Source organism: Pygocentrus nattereri, chromosome 10 (assembly GCF_015220715.1).
Source record: "Pygocentrus nattereri isolate fPygNat1 chromosome 10, fPygNat1.pri, whole genome shotgun sequence".
In the NCBI taxonomy this organism is placed as follows: Eukaryota; Metazoa; Chordata; class Actinopteri; order Characiformes; family Serrasalmidae; genus Pygocentrus; species Pygocentrus nattereri.
The window spans coordinates 44,345,219-44,360,218 of NC_051220.1; the positions used below are offsets into that span (position 1 = coordinate 44,345,219).

The 15,000-nt window shown below is 44.6% G+C and overlaps 1 protein-coding gene across 2 annotated transcripts in view; it reads right to left on the reverse strand.

Moving 5' to 3' along the window:
- Positions 1-15,000, reverse strand: part of kif26ba (kinesin family member 26Ba) — a 147,893-nt gene that overhangs the window by 45,356 nt on the left and 87,537 nt on the right. The window lies entirely within an intron of this gene.

Consider the following 15,000-nt stretch of genomic DNA (forward strand, 5'->3'; position numbering starts at 1 on the left):
ATAGTGATGATGATTGATGATGAGTGACGATCAGTGATGAGTGATAGTGATGAGTGATGATGAGTGATGAGTGATGAATGATGAGTGATGAGTGACGATGATGATGAGTGATGATGAGCGATGTGTGATGATGAGTGATGATGGGTACTGATGATGAGTGATGAGTGATGATGAGTGATAGTAATGATGAGTGATGAGTGATAGTGATGAGTGACGATGATGATGAGTGATGATGAGCGATGTGTGATGATGAGTGATGATGGGTAATGATGATGAGTAATGATGAGTGATAGTAATGATGAGTGATGAGTGATAGTGATGAGTGACGATGATGATGAGTGATGATGATGAGCGATGTGTGATGATGAGTGATGAGTGGTGATGAGTGATAGTGATGATAAGTGACAGTGATGAGTGATGAATGATGAGTGATGATGAGTGATAGTGATGATGAGTGGTGATTAGTGATGAGTGAGGATAATGATGACTCATGAGTGATGATGAGTGATGAGTGATGAATGATGATGAGTGATTATGAGTGATGAGTGATTGAGTGATGATGATGTGTGATAGTGATGAGTGATACTGATGATGAGTGATAGTGATGAGTGATGATGAGTGATGATGAATGATGGTGAGTGATAGTGATGATGAGTGATGAGTGATGATGAGTGGTGAGTGTGGTGATGAGTGGTGAGTGATGATGAGTGATGAGTGATGATGAGTGATGAGTGTGGTGATGATGAGTGATGAGTGATGATGAGTGATGAGTGATGATGAGTGGTGAGTGTGGTGATGAGTGGTGAGTGATGATAAGTAATGATGAGGGATGAGTGATGATGAGTGAGGAGTGGTGATGAGTGATAGTGATGATGAGTGATGATTGATGAGTGATAGTGACGATGAGTGATGATGTAGACTCTGAAATCGCAGTTCTGTCCATCAGTGTGTTCGGTGCTTGTGGCTTTTACTGTGATGAATATTTAACAAGGCGTTGTAACATCTCAGTGAGACGATGCTGCTTCAATAATTCATTTAAATGTGGTACCTCAGATGAGACGAGCTGGCAGTGCGGTCGGCTTCAAGGCAACAGTGTTTGAGTGATTTCACTTCAATAATTCAGCAGCAGATCTGATTTAGGGACACAGTGCTCTGCTGACCAACAGAACAGTGAGAAGTTCAGAATCTTTCAGACCACGCTGACCATCTCACTGACAGGATACCATCAGTCCAGAGGCTGGAAGCCAAGCAGCGCTGCTATAAACTCGTTAATCCTTACAAGAGACAAGAGGCTGCAGCTGCAGATGCAGCAGTGACACACACAGACGCAGCAGAGCTGCTGGACCTCTGTCATGATTGGCTGGTTCCTCTGTCACTTCCTAGTGATGTTAGTAGTTAATCTAATGTCTAAGGCCTTCAGTCCAGCTCCTGAAGTCCTAACCAATAGGAGAGCAGCTCAGCTGTATCTACGCAGGAACCACAGAGAGAACCATCCTGATTGGATCATTTTCTGTTGGGCTTTTCAAGAATTTGACCCTTTTGTACAACTAAGAGTATTAAGATTATTACTGTAATACACACAGAGCTTAAACACAAGCAGGATTCTACTAATACAAATGAACTAAAAACATATTTTAAAAATATATTTTAGTTAAAAACATATATCTCTGAAGACCTACAAGGTTCTGCAGGTTCCATTTTTGGTTATGTCTCCTCCTGATTCTGCTCATGTGTAAAGATCATAAATCTTATGTCTAAATCTCTCCACACTTGCTGAGATTTTCACTGTTGATGGAAATACCAGTACGTCCAAACAGGACCGCTGTTACAGGAGGATTTCAACCAGATAGGGAAGGTGAGTCCCTCTGGATTTATTATTTATAAACCTGTACAAACTGCAGACTCTGCAGATTCACACTAGATTTATATCCCGGTTCTCATCAGTCTCCACTCAGATTACAGCACCCCTAAAATAAAGCTACTAAAGCTCCTGCAAGGCTTCAGTCCCTCTGCAGAGGGTCTCTGCTTCTCCGGCTCATGGGGGGCTCATTAAACCCCTGCTGGTCCAGGCTGGAGCCGGGGTCTCTCTCTCTCTCTCTCTCTCTCTCTCTCTCTCTCTCTCTCTCTCTCTCTCTCTCTCTCTCTGAGACCCTCAGAGCCCCCTGGCAGCTCTGAGAGAGACAGAGTGATTAATCACAGACACACACAGCCAATTACAGCATACAAACCACACGCACTACACCATATACTCTCTCTGCCTCTCTCTGCCTCTCTCTGCCTCTCTCTGCCTCTCTCCCTCATTCTGACCCCCCCTCTCAGTAGTAAAGAGCTGTTAAATTAGTTTTACTTGTTCTTTGTTTATTTGTCTGTTTACTCTTTTTATTGTCCCCCTCACGTCCCCCCGGTGTGTATGCTCTTTCAGCATATAATGAAAGAACCGCGTCCCTCTCAGAGCGTTCTTCACCTTCAGAGGAACCAGTTCTGCTCCTCAGAGACTCGTTACATCGACCTCCAGCAGAACCTCATCTGTCCGAGCGCACAGACGCTCAGCGAGCGGAGCTGCAGTGTGGAGAGCATCTCAGAGCTGTGAGGAGGTCTGGAGAAGGAGCTGTGGGTCTGTAGATCATTACTATCCGTACAGATGCTGTCAGGTTTCCTCACATTCACAGAACAGGTGAAAGAACAAATCATGATGCTGATGAGTGGGTGAGGGACAAGATCTCTGAAAGGAGATGACATTACGAGTGGAGAACATCTCTCCGTGGATCAGCTCAACAACAAAATCTACACAGCGTCAGTGTCTGCGCCCTGAGTGCATTAAATCCAGCAGGATGAACATCTGCAGTGGCGCAAACTTTCAGAGCTTCACAGATTATCACATCCTGTCTGTAAATCACAAATAATCGCTGCTGTAAAATGTTAAATAAGTACCTGGAAAATAAGACAAAATTCTGACATATGTCCAAATAATGAGTCATGGTAAAGTTTGGGGATCAGAAAAGTGAATATTGTGACACACCTGCTTCCTCCCTTTCACAGAAAAGTGACATGAATGTATTAACGTGGTTTTAACACTTGGCCTGTTTAAATAATGTGGTATAATTAGGGAGCAATGATTCTGAAGCTGAGACTGAAAGCACATGCTCTGCCACAGCGATGTTTTGTCAGTTTGATGAGTCATAACCATAATAATGGAATTAAATAATGTGGTGATTTTCATTTACAATCCTAGACAACTGTGACGACTCCCACGCCCACTGCTAAAAGTGCTTGGACCCCGCGCATTGCCACTATCATTTTATAGCCTCTAGGGCAGGGGTCACCAACCTTTTGAAACTGAGAGCTACTTTATGGTTACCGAGTTTACGAAGGGCTACCAGTTTGATGTGCTCTTCTTAAAAAAATTGGCTCAGTTTGCCTTTAGTTTATATTATTAATGATTAATGATACTCATCCCTGTGAAGACACTGATCAGATTAATTAACAGTGTCTCACAATAATTATCAACAATGACAACAAGGTGGAAAACAGATATCAATATTCAGCTCTTCATCTCTATTAATCTCAGCAATTCTTACATTTTCTGATGATCACTTACATCACTACATGTCCTCGCCCCCAGGTGGACGTCGGAGAGAGTGGACATTAGATCGGTTCCATTTTGCTCATCTTTCAATTCAGTGTTAGCAATTATTAACGCTGCTTCTTTGACAACTGCTCCATCTGAAGATGCCGTCTTCTTCTTCTTGATCAGAAAATGTTTTTGCTTTCTGCCTTAAGATAAGATATTTATATATATATATATAAATATAAATACAGGTGTGGTTAAAAAAGAATAGCAACAGAATCAAATTAGACTTTAGATGCTGTTCACTAGTGAGTTGTGCTATTTTTAGAACAGATCTGCGGGCGACTCATTTGGTCCTTGTGGGCGACCTGGTACCCGCGGGCACCGTGTTGGTGACACCTGCTCTAGGGTCTCTGAGGGCTTTTTTATATATGTTCTCATCTTAAACTCTCCTTCAAAGGCTGTTTCATATGAAAATACTCCGCTATCTTCATCACTATCTTCATCACTATCTTCATCACTACTTTCTTTCACCTCGTGCTTCATAATACGGCACTCCATGTATCCTTCACAGCCTGCAACAATCCCATAATTCAGTTCATCAAACGTGTTACACTAACGTTGCACTAAATTGTATACAGCTCACATTACATGCAAAGCTCTGTACATTAAATACGCACAAACGAGTTTCAGTGTTTTATTATATTGCGCTGCTATGCTGAGGAGTTACATGTCTAGAAGAATCACTGAGCTGTAATATTTAAATGTCACTGCATAATTACATAATTAACCCTTTAAAGTCTCAGGCTGATTACACACTCAGGCCTATTGTGCAGGTACTACGGGGACTTCAGCGCAAACAGAGCTGTTCTCAGATTATAGAAGTGTGAAGGAAACTTTGAGCCCATTAAGGGGTTAATTAGATAACTGAGTGAGGGACCATAGAATCCATAACGCGGTGACTGAGTTCGGCCTGTGTGATGAAAAGCCTTTCAGCTCAGCGCTTTGTCTTTAGAGATCTGAGAGCAAATCGTCAGTGTGTCTGATATTTATCTAAAAACACGCGTCGCTCTGTTCACCGTTACATCATCGTCTCCCAGGACGGCCTTGTTTTCTAAAGGCCACTGCGGACGGACGGTCCCCCGACACCACCACGCTGACATTTCTCCAGCAGAAATGCCACCATTTCCATTCTGACCAGGCCATGCATGATTAGAGGACACAGCGCCCAGCAGCTAATGGGCCTCAGCGGCCAGGACACACTGCGCGCGCGCACACACACACATACTGACACACACCTACACACTCCTACACACTCAGACACACACACACAGACACACACTCATACAGATACACACTAATTCACTATAAACAACCAAATTATGAAATATGGAGGCCAGAGAACATCGTGGACCCCCTGAATGTCCCAAAATAAAAATTCTGGGGGTCTCTGAAAATAAACCGATGGTAAAGTTCTGCTGTCTGTTAGAAAAACAGCCCCTCAAATCCAGACTCAGTCAAATCTGGTCTCTGGTGGCTTTAACTAACTACAGCTGCAGCGCTGCTCCACCTCAGGGTGGCGCTGTAGCAGACCGGTTCACCCAGTCGGTCCTTCATACCCTAGAAACCGTAACTCAGACCGGATTCCTCTGAAACTCTTTCCAATGAGCTGCAGCAGATCTGAAAAACGGGAAACTCGCCCAGTTTCCCAAGAGTTTGGAGTGAAGAGTGACTGTTCCTCATTCCTCACAGTGAAGACAGAAGAGGAGACGAGGAAGATCTCAGTTACCGTGAGGAAGAGCGCAGAACCGCACTAGAACAGAGACTCTACAGAAGAGCAGACGAGGAAGATCTCGGTTACTGTGAGGAAGAGCGCAGAACCGCACTAGAACAGAGACTCTACAGAAGAGGAGACGAGGAAGATCTCAGTTACTGTGAGGAAGAGCGCAGAACCGCCCTAGAACAGAGACTCTACAGAAGAGGAGACGAGGAAGATCTCAGTTACTGTGAGGAAGAGCACAGAACCGCACTAGAACAGAGACTCTACAGAAGAGGAGACGAGGAAGATCTCAGTTACTGTGAGGAAGAGCGCAGAACCGCACTAGAACAGAGACTCTACAGAAGAGGAGACGAGGAAGATCTCAGTTACTGTGAGGAAGAGCGCAGAACCGCCCTAGAACAGAGACTCTACAGAAGGGGAGACGAGGAAGATCTCAGTTACTGTGAGGAAGAGCACAGAACCGCACTAGAACAGAGACTCTACAGAAGAGGAGATGAGGAAGATCTCAGTTACTGTGAGGAAGAGCGCAGAACCGCACTAGAACAGAGACTCTACAGAAGAGGAGACGAGGAAGATCTCAGTTACTGTGAGGAAGAGCGCAGAACCGCACTAGAACAGAGACTCTACAGAAGAGGAGACGAGGAAGATCTCAGTTACCGTGAGGAAGAGCGCAGAACCGCACTAGAACAGAGACTCTACAGAAGAGGAGACGAGGAAGATCTCAGTTACCGTGAGGAAGAGCGCAGAACCGCACTAGAACAGAGACTCTACAGAAGAGGAGACGAGGAAGATCTCAGTTACTGTGAGGAAGAGCACAGAACCGCACTAGAACAGAGACTCTACAGAAGAGGAGATGAGGAAGATCTCAGTTACTGTGAGGAAGAGCGCAGAACCGCACTAGAACAGAGACTCTACAGAAGAGGAGACGAGGAAGATCTCAGTTACTGTGAGGAAGAGTGCAGAACCGCACTAGAACAGAGACTCTACAGAAGAGGAGACGAGGAAGATCTCAGTTACTGTGAGGAAGAGCGCAGAACCGCACTAGAACAGAGACTCTACAGAAGAGGAGACGAGGAAGATCTCAGTTACCGTGAGGAAGAGCGCAGAACCGCACTAGAACAGAGACTCTACAGAAGAGGAGACGAGGAAGATCTCAGTTACCGTGAGGAAGAGCGCAGAACCGCCCTAGAACAGAGACTCTACAGAAGAGGAGACGAGGAAGATCTCAGTTACTGTGAGGAAGAGTGCAGAACCGCACTAGAACAGAGACTCTACAGAAGAGGAGACGAGGAAGATCTCAGTTACTGTGAGGAAGAGCGCAGAACCGCCCTAGAACAGAGACTCTACAGAAGAGGAGACGAGGAAGATCTCAGTTACCGTGAGGAAGAGCGCAGAACCGCCCTAGAACAGAGACTCTACAGAAGAGGAGACGAGGAAGATCTCAGTTACTGTGAGGAAGAGTGCAGAACCGCACTAGAACAGAGACTCTACAGAAGAGGAGACGAGGAAGATCTCAGTTACTGTGAGGAAGAGCGCAGAACCGCACTAGAACAGAGGCTCTACAGAAGAGGAGACGAGGAAGATCTCAGTTACTGTGAGGAAGAGCGCAGAACCGCACTAGAACAGAGACTCTACAGAAGAGGAGACGAGGAAGATCTCAGTTACTGTGAGGAAGAGCGCAGAATCGCACTAGAACAGAGACTCTACAGAAGAGGAGACGAGGAAGATCTCAGTTACTGTGAGGAAGAGCGCAGAACCGCACTAGAACAGAGACTCTACAGAAGAGGAGACGAGGAAGATCTCAGTTACTGTGAGGAAGAGCGCAGAACCGCCCTAGAACAGAGACTCTACAGAAGAGGAGACGAGGAAGATCTCAGTTACTGTGAGGAAGAGCTCAGAACCTTAATAAGGATTTAAAACTAAACTCTTAAATAAAGAGCTGAGTTAAGTGTCTCAGTGTTTGGTGACGTGTTTAATGACAGTGTGTAAAATCCTCTGATCAGCAGATCAAACAGGCCTGCCAGTCTGAACTCGAGCTTCACTGGAAGAGATCAGGCTAAAAACACTCTGAGCTTTTAGCACAAACACCTCCACATATGACGAGCTGGAACCAGCGCAGATTCGTGAATATTGCTTTATTTTACTCGTCACAATTTTTCTTTCTTTCAATTTTTTCTAAAACTTTGTTATTTTCAGGATTAAATGAAAACAATCCCTCAGACTTGTGGACCCCACTGTACATCATCTACAGCGTTCTGTCTTCAAAGAAGCATCCAGTGAAAGGTTCTTCAGGGACCCAAATGGCTCTTCTGTGTCCCTGAGAAAGAAACGTTTTCAAAGCCCTTATTTCTCAGAGCGTAGGTGTTTGTGATTATGAAGAACTCTATGAATCTCTAACTAACACACACAGCTCTACTGACATCACACTAACACTCTACAGTGTAATAACGCAGAAAATGATTAAAAATCAGAGCAAATCTCAGCCTGAACACACGCTGTCACACCGTGAGACCTGGATTAAAAATTAATAAGATCAATGAAAGAGATCCAAATGAAATGAAACTGATCCAAAGAAGTGTTTGCATTTCATTATGATCTCCGAATTTCTCCGAAACTGAACGCTCTCAGACTCAAACGCCTCTTTCTGTTAGAGCATCGCTGTCAGAAAAGAATCAGGATTTTACACCTTGTGCTTCCACTCACTGGCCACTTTATTAGAAACACCCACCTTGTGCTTCCACTAACTGGCCACTTTATTAGAAACACCCACCTTGTGCTTCCACTAACTGGCCACTTTATTAGAAACACCCACCTTGTGCTTCCACTAACTGGCCACTTTATTAGAAACACCCACCTTGTGCTTCCACTAACTGGCCACTTTATTTGAAACACCCACCTTGTGCTTCCACTAACTGGCCACTTTATTAGAAACACCCACCTTGTGCTTCCACTAACTGGCCATTTTATCAGAAACACCCACCTTGTGCTTCCACTAACTGGCCACTTTATTAGAAACACCCACCTTGTGCTTCCACTAACTGGACACTTTATTAGAAACACCCACCTTGTGCTTCCACTAACTGGCCACTTTATTAGAAACACCCACCTTGTGCTTCCACTAACTGGCCACTTTATTAGAAACACCCACCTTGTGCTTCCACTGACTGGCCACTTTATTAGAAACACCCACCTTGTGCTTCCACTGACTGGCCACTTTATTAGAAACACCCACCTTGTGCTTCCACTAACTGGCCATTTTATCAGAAACACCCACCTTGTGCTTCCACTAACTGGCCACTTTATTAGAAACACCCACCTTGTGCTTCCACTAACTGGACACTTTATTAGAAACACCCACCTTGTGCTTCCACTAACTGGCCACTTTATTAGAAACACCCACCTTGTGCTTCCACTAACTGGCCACTTTATTAGAAACACCCACCATGTGCTTCCACTAACTGGCCACTTTATCAGAAACACCCACCTTGTGCTTCCACTAACTGGCCACTTTATCAGAAACACCCACCTTGTGCTTCCACTAACTGGCCACTTTATCAGAAACACCCGCCTTGTGCTTCCACTAACTGGCCACTTTATCAGAAACACCCACCTTGTGCTTCCACTAACTGGCCACTTTATCAGAAACACCCACCTTGTGCTTCCACTAACTGGCCACTTTATTAGAAACACCCACCTTGTGCTTCCACTAACTGGCCACTTTATCAGAAACACCCACCTTGTACTTCCACTAACTGGCCACTTTATTAGAAACACCCGCCTTGTGCTTCCACTAACTGGCCACTTTATCAGAAACACCCGCCTTGTGCTTCCACTAACTGGCCACTTTATCAGAAACACCCACCTTGTGCTTCCACTAACTGGCCACTTTATCAGAAACACCCACTTTGTGCTTCCACTAACTGGCCACTTTATCAGAAACACCCACCTTGTGCTTCCACTAACTGGCCACTTTATTAGAAACACCCACCTTGTGCTTCCACTAACTGGCCACTTTATTAGAAACACCCACCTTGTGCTTCCACTAACTGGCCACTTTATCAGAAACACCCACCTTGTGCTTCCACTAACTGGCCACTTTATCAGAAACACCCACCTTGTGCTTCCACTAACTGGCCACTTTATTAGAAACACCCACCTTGTGCTTCCACTAACTGGCCACTTTATTAGAAACACCCACCATGTGCTTCCACTAACTGGCCACTTTATCAGAAACACCCACCTTGTGCTTCCACTAACTGGCCACTTTATCAGAAACACCCACCTTGTGCTTCCACTAACTGGCCACTTTATCAGAAACACCCACCTTGTGCTTCCACTAACTGGCCACTTTATTAGAAACACCCACCTTGTGCTTCCACTAACTGGCCACTTTATCAGAAACACCCACCTTGTGCTTCCACTAACTGGCCACTTTATTAGAAACACCCACCATGTGCTTCCACTAACTGGCCACTTTATCAGAAACACCCACCTTGTGCTTCCACTAACTGGCCACTTTATCAGAAACACCCACCTTGTGCTTCCACTAACTGGCCACTTTATCAGAAACACCCACCTTGTGCTTCCACTAACTGGCCACTTTATTAGAAACACCCACCTTGTGCTTCCACTAACTGGCCACTTTATCAGAAACACCCACCTTGTACTTCCACTAACTGGCCACTTTATTAGAAACACCCGCCTTGTGCTTCCACTAACTGGCCACTTTATCAGAAACACCCTCCTTGTGCTTCCACTAACTGGCCACTTTATCAGAAACACCCACCTTGTGCTTCCACTAACTGGCCACTTTATCAGAAACACCCACTTTGTGCTTCCACTAACTAGCCACTTTATCAGAAACACCCACCTTGTGCTTCCACTAACTGGCCACTTTATTAGAAACACCCACCTTGTGCTTCCACTAACTGGCCACTTTATTAGAAACACCCACCTTGTGCTTCCACTAACTGGCCACTTTATTAGAAACACCCACCTTGTGCTTCCACTAACTGGCCACTTTATCAGAAACACCCACCTTGTGCTTCCACTAACTGGCCACTTTATTAGAAACACCCACCTTGTGCTTCCACTAACTGGCCACTTTATTAGAAACACCCACCTTGTGCTTCCACTAACTGGCCACTTTATTAGAAACACCCACCTTGTGCTTCCACTAACTGGCCACTTTATTAGAAACACCCACCTTGTGCTTCCACTAACTGGCCACTTTATCAGAAACACCCACCTTGTGCTTCCACTAACTGGCCACTTTATTAGAAACACCCACCTTGTGCTTCCACTAACTGGCCACTTTATTAGAAACACCCACCTTGTGCTTCCACTAACTGGCCACTTTATTAGAAACACCCACCTTGTGCTTCCACTAACTGGCCACTTTATTAGAAACACCCACCTTGTGCTTCCACTAACTGGCCACTTTATTAGAAACACCCGCCTTGTGCTTCCACTAACTGGCCACTTTATTAGAAACACCCACCTTGTGCTTCCACTAACTGGCCACTTTATTAGAAACACCCACCTTGTACTTCCACTAACTGGCCACTTTATCAGAAACACCCACCTTGTGCTTCCACTCACTGGCCACTTTATCAGAAACACCCACCTTGTGCTGGACCATCACAAAGACACAGACACTAATACAGAGACGGCTTGTTTTTAAATGTGCTTTATTAAAGTGGAGGCAGTGCCGTAGCTGTGCTGAGGTGAAGTGAAGTGAAGGAAAGCCTGAAGCGTGTTTATAACTCAGTAACACATTTTCATATTCAAATGTGCAGCACCTGATCAAAGGCAGCGAGTTTGAGTTCTTCTGTTTATATCCTGCATCTCCAGAGCGGATCTGAGTTAAGCCTGCAGCGTCTGCACACAGTCTGCACACTGCATCCGCACCATATGGCCAGCGCCATCCACACCGACACGCTCTTCCACAACTTCTCCTCATCACTTCTGACAGGATTCGGCCTTCAACCCCTTACAGTCTCAGGCTTCAGTAACTACAGGGACTTCAGGGCAAACTGAGCTGTTGTCCATTCAGCAGTGCTGTGGCTAATTGTAATGAGATAAAGCCATAACACTAAAGATACTTTCAGCTTTTAAGCATATTAATCAGAGTGTAATCATGTTCATTTGATTTCATTTGATTTGCTGCTGTAGTGATTAACAAATGAAATTTCAAATCTAAACTGCTGTCATACTAGCGCTCCGTCCCAAATCGCACACTAGCTCATTAAATAACAAAAATAAAAATAGTGCGTATCTCATTAGAAGTGCACTCATTAGTGCAGTAGGTGAAGTACAGTAGTGTGTGGTTTGGGACGCAGTGTGAGATCAGCCAGTGAGACGTGATAAGATAAGATAAGATAAGATAATCCTTTATTAGTCCCACAGCGGGGAAATTCACAGTATTCCAGCAGCAGAGTAACAGGAGTGAGGCACTCAGTAATAGAAAGTACAAAAAGTACGAAAAACCACGAAAGTAAGCAGTGAATTTAATGAAATGTGAATTTCTACTCAGGAAGTTATGAATGCAGGTCTGCAGCTTTCAAAACAAGAGCTGACCGAAAGACGCCGACTGACTCAGTGTGAGTTCTACTGACAAATTCGCGGAATCAGTCGATGCTGAACGCGTGACCTCAACATGAACTTTTACCAAAAATTATTTTGCGCCAAATGTCACATTATAATGGTAACTGCGCTAACTGCAGTGCTAAATCATCACACACCTGTCTCAAGCTGCCTCTAAGAGGCTTGTTAGATGTTATTTGGTGGGTGTAAGCTCCTGTGGGTGGGCGTGTGTGCTGGATTGTTTGACTGACACCACTTGGAATGGGATTTTTCACCAAGCTTTAAAATAAGAGAACTTTAAAAGTCAGACTTTGTGTCCCTGTCTTGACAGAGTAGCCTGCTGCCCCGACTCTAGTGCAGAGAATAAGATCGTTATTTTAAAACACCGCTATCGTGATTAGACTGAACCTGCGATGCCGTGGCTGGTGATCTCACACCTCTCAGTGAGCTCAGAGTGTCAGAGTGCAGAGAGACAGACGGAGAAACAGAGTCCTTACATACTCGATCCGTACAGCCCACCAGCACCGCGTGGCTGGCAGCACGGTGGACAGGAGTGACCACAGAGCTAAAGGTCAGGAAGCCTGAGAGTAACACTGAGAAAAATGCTGAGAGCAACCACTATAGCACCTTCACCATTAACCATCACCCTCATCTTCATCATCACCATCATCACCATCATCTTCATCATCATCATCACTCTCACTGTGGGTAACGTTATTGTCACTGAACTCCTGTAAGGACATGTTTAACCACCAAAATAAAACAACAGTGCAGACCTGTCAAAACTAAATATAAACTGCATGCAAATATATTTAAATAATTAATTCACCACATAAATGCATAATTATGTTGTTGTATTTAAATGATTATTCAATGTAAATCAACTGTATAGCAAAATAACAGTGATAAATCTAGACTTGTAAGGGTTTTATTACTAATCGATCACATTTCCCAAAATCAGACGTTAACCTTGCTCAGAAATCAGACTAGAAAACTCTCCGCCCATCCCAGCGTCCTGACCCTCTGACCTATAATGCCTCCATAATCCAGCCAGGAAATCAACACAGTCTTATTCACCTTCTCGAGGCCGAGATTGTGTCTATATGAACAGGTATATAAACAGTCATACGTGCAGGTAAGGGCAGAGGAATACGTGTATATTTACAGCACTTACAAAGTGACCATTTTACACATGGAGGTGAAGGTGGTGTTAGGAGTCTTGCCCAAGGACTCTTACTGGTATAGTGAATAGTGTTTACCCAGGTGGGGGACTGAACCCCAGTCTACAGCGTAGAAGGCAGAGGAGTTACCCACTACACTAACCAACCGCTATATACCCACTACACTACACCGACCACTATATACCCACTACACTATACCAACCGCTATATACCCACTACACTACACCAACCGCTATATACCCACTACACTAACCAACCACTATATACCCACTACACTACACCAACCGCTATATACCCACTACACTATACCAACCGCTATATACCCACTACACTACACCAACCACTATATACCCACTACACTACACCAACCGCTATATACCCACTACACTACACCAACTGCTATATACCCACTACACTATACCAACCACTATATACCCACTACACTATACCAACCACTATATACCCAGTACACTACACCAACCGCTATATACCCACTACACTACACCGACCACTATATACCCACTACACTACACCAACCGCTATATACCCACTACACTATACCAACCGCTATATACCCACTACACTATACCAACCGCTATATACCCACTACACTACACCAACCGCTATATACCCACTACACTACACCGACCACTATATACCCACTACACTACACCAACCGCTATATACCCACTACACTATACCAACCGCTATATACCCACTACACTATACCAACCGCTATATACCCACTACACTACACCAACCACTATATACCCACTACACTATACCAACCACTATATACCCAGTACACTACACCAACCGCTATATACCCACTACACTACACCGACCACTATATACCCACTACACTACACCAACCACTATATACCCACTACACTATACCAACCGCTATATACCCACTACACTACACCGACCACTATATACCCACTACACTACACCAACCGCTATATACCCACTACACTATACCGACCGCTATATACCCACTACACTACACCGACCACTATATACCCACTACACTACACCGACCACTATATACCCACTACACTACACCGACCACTATTTACCCACTACACTACACCAACCGCTATATACCCACTACACTACACCAACCGCTATATACCCACTACACTACACCAACCACTATATACCCACTACACTACACCGACCACTATATACCCACTACACTACACCAACCGCTATATACCCACTACACTACACCAACCGCTATATACCCACTACACTAACCAACCACTATATACCCACTACACTACACCAACCGCTATATACCCACTACACTACACCAACCACTATATACCCACTACACTACACCAACCACTATATACCCACTACACTACACCAACCGCTATATACCCACTACACTAACCAACCGCTATATACCCACTACACTAACCAACCACAATATACCCACTACACTATACCAACCACTATATACCCGCTACACTAACCAACCACTATATACCCGCTACACTAACCAACCACTATATACCCACTACACTAACCAACCGCTATATACCCACTACACTAACCAACCACTATATACCCACTACACTATACCAACCGCTATATACCCACTACACTAACCAACCACAATATACCCACTACACTATAACAACCACTATATACCCGCTACACTAACCAACCACTATATACCCACTACACTAACCAACCGCTATATACCCACTACACTAACCAACCACTATATACCCACTACACTAACCAACCACTATATACCCACTACACTAACCAACCACTATATACCCACTACACTACACCAACCGCTATATACCCACTACACTATCCAACCGCTATATACCCACTACACTAACCAACCACTATATACCCACTACACT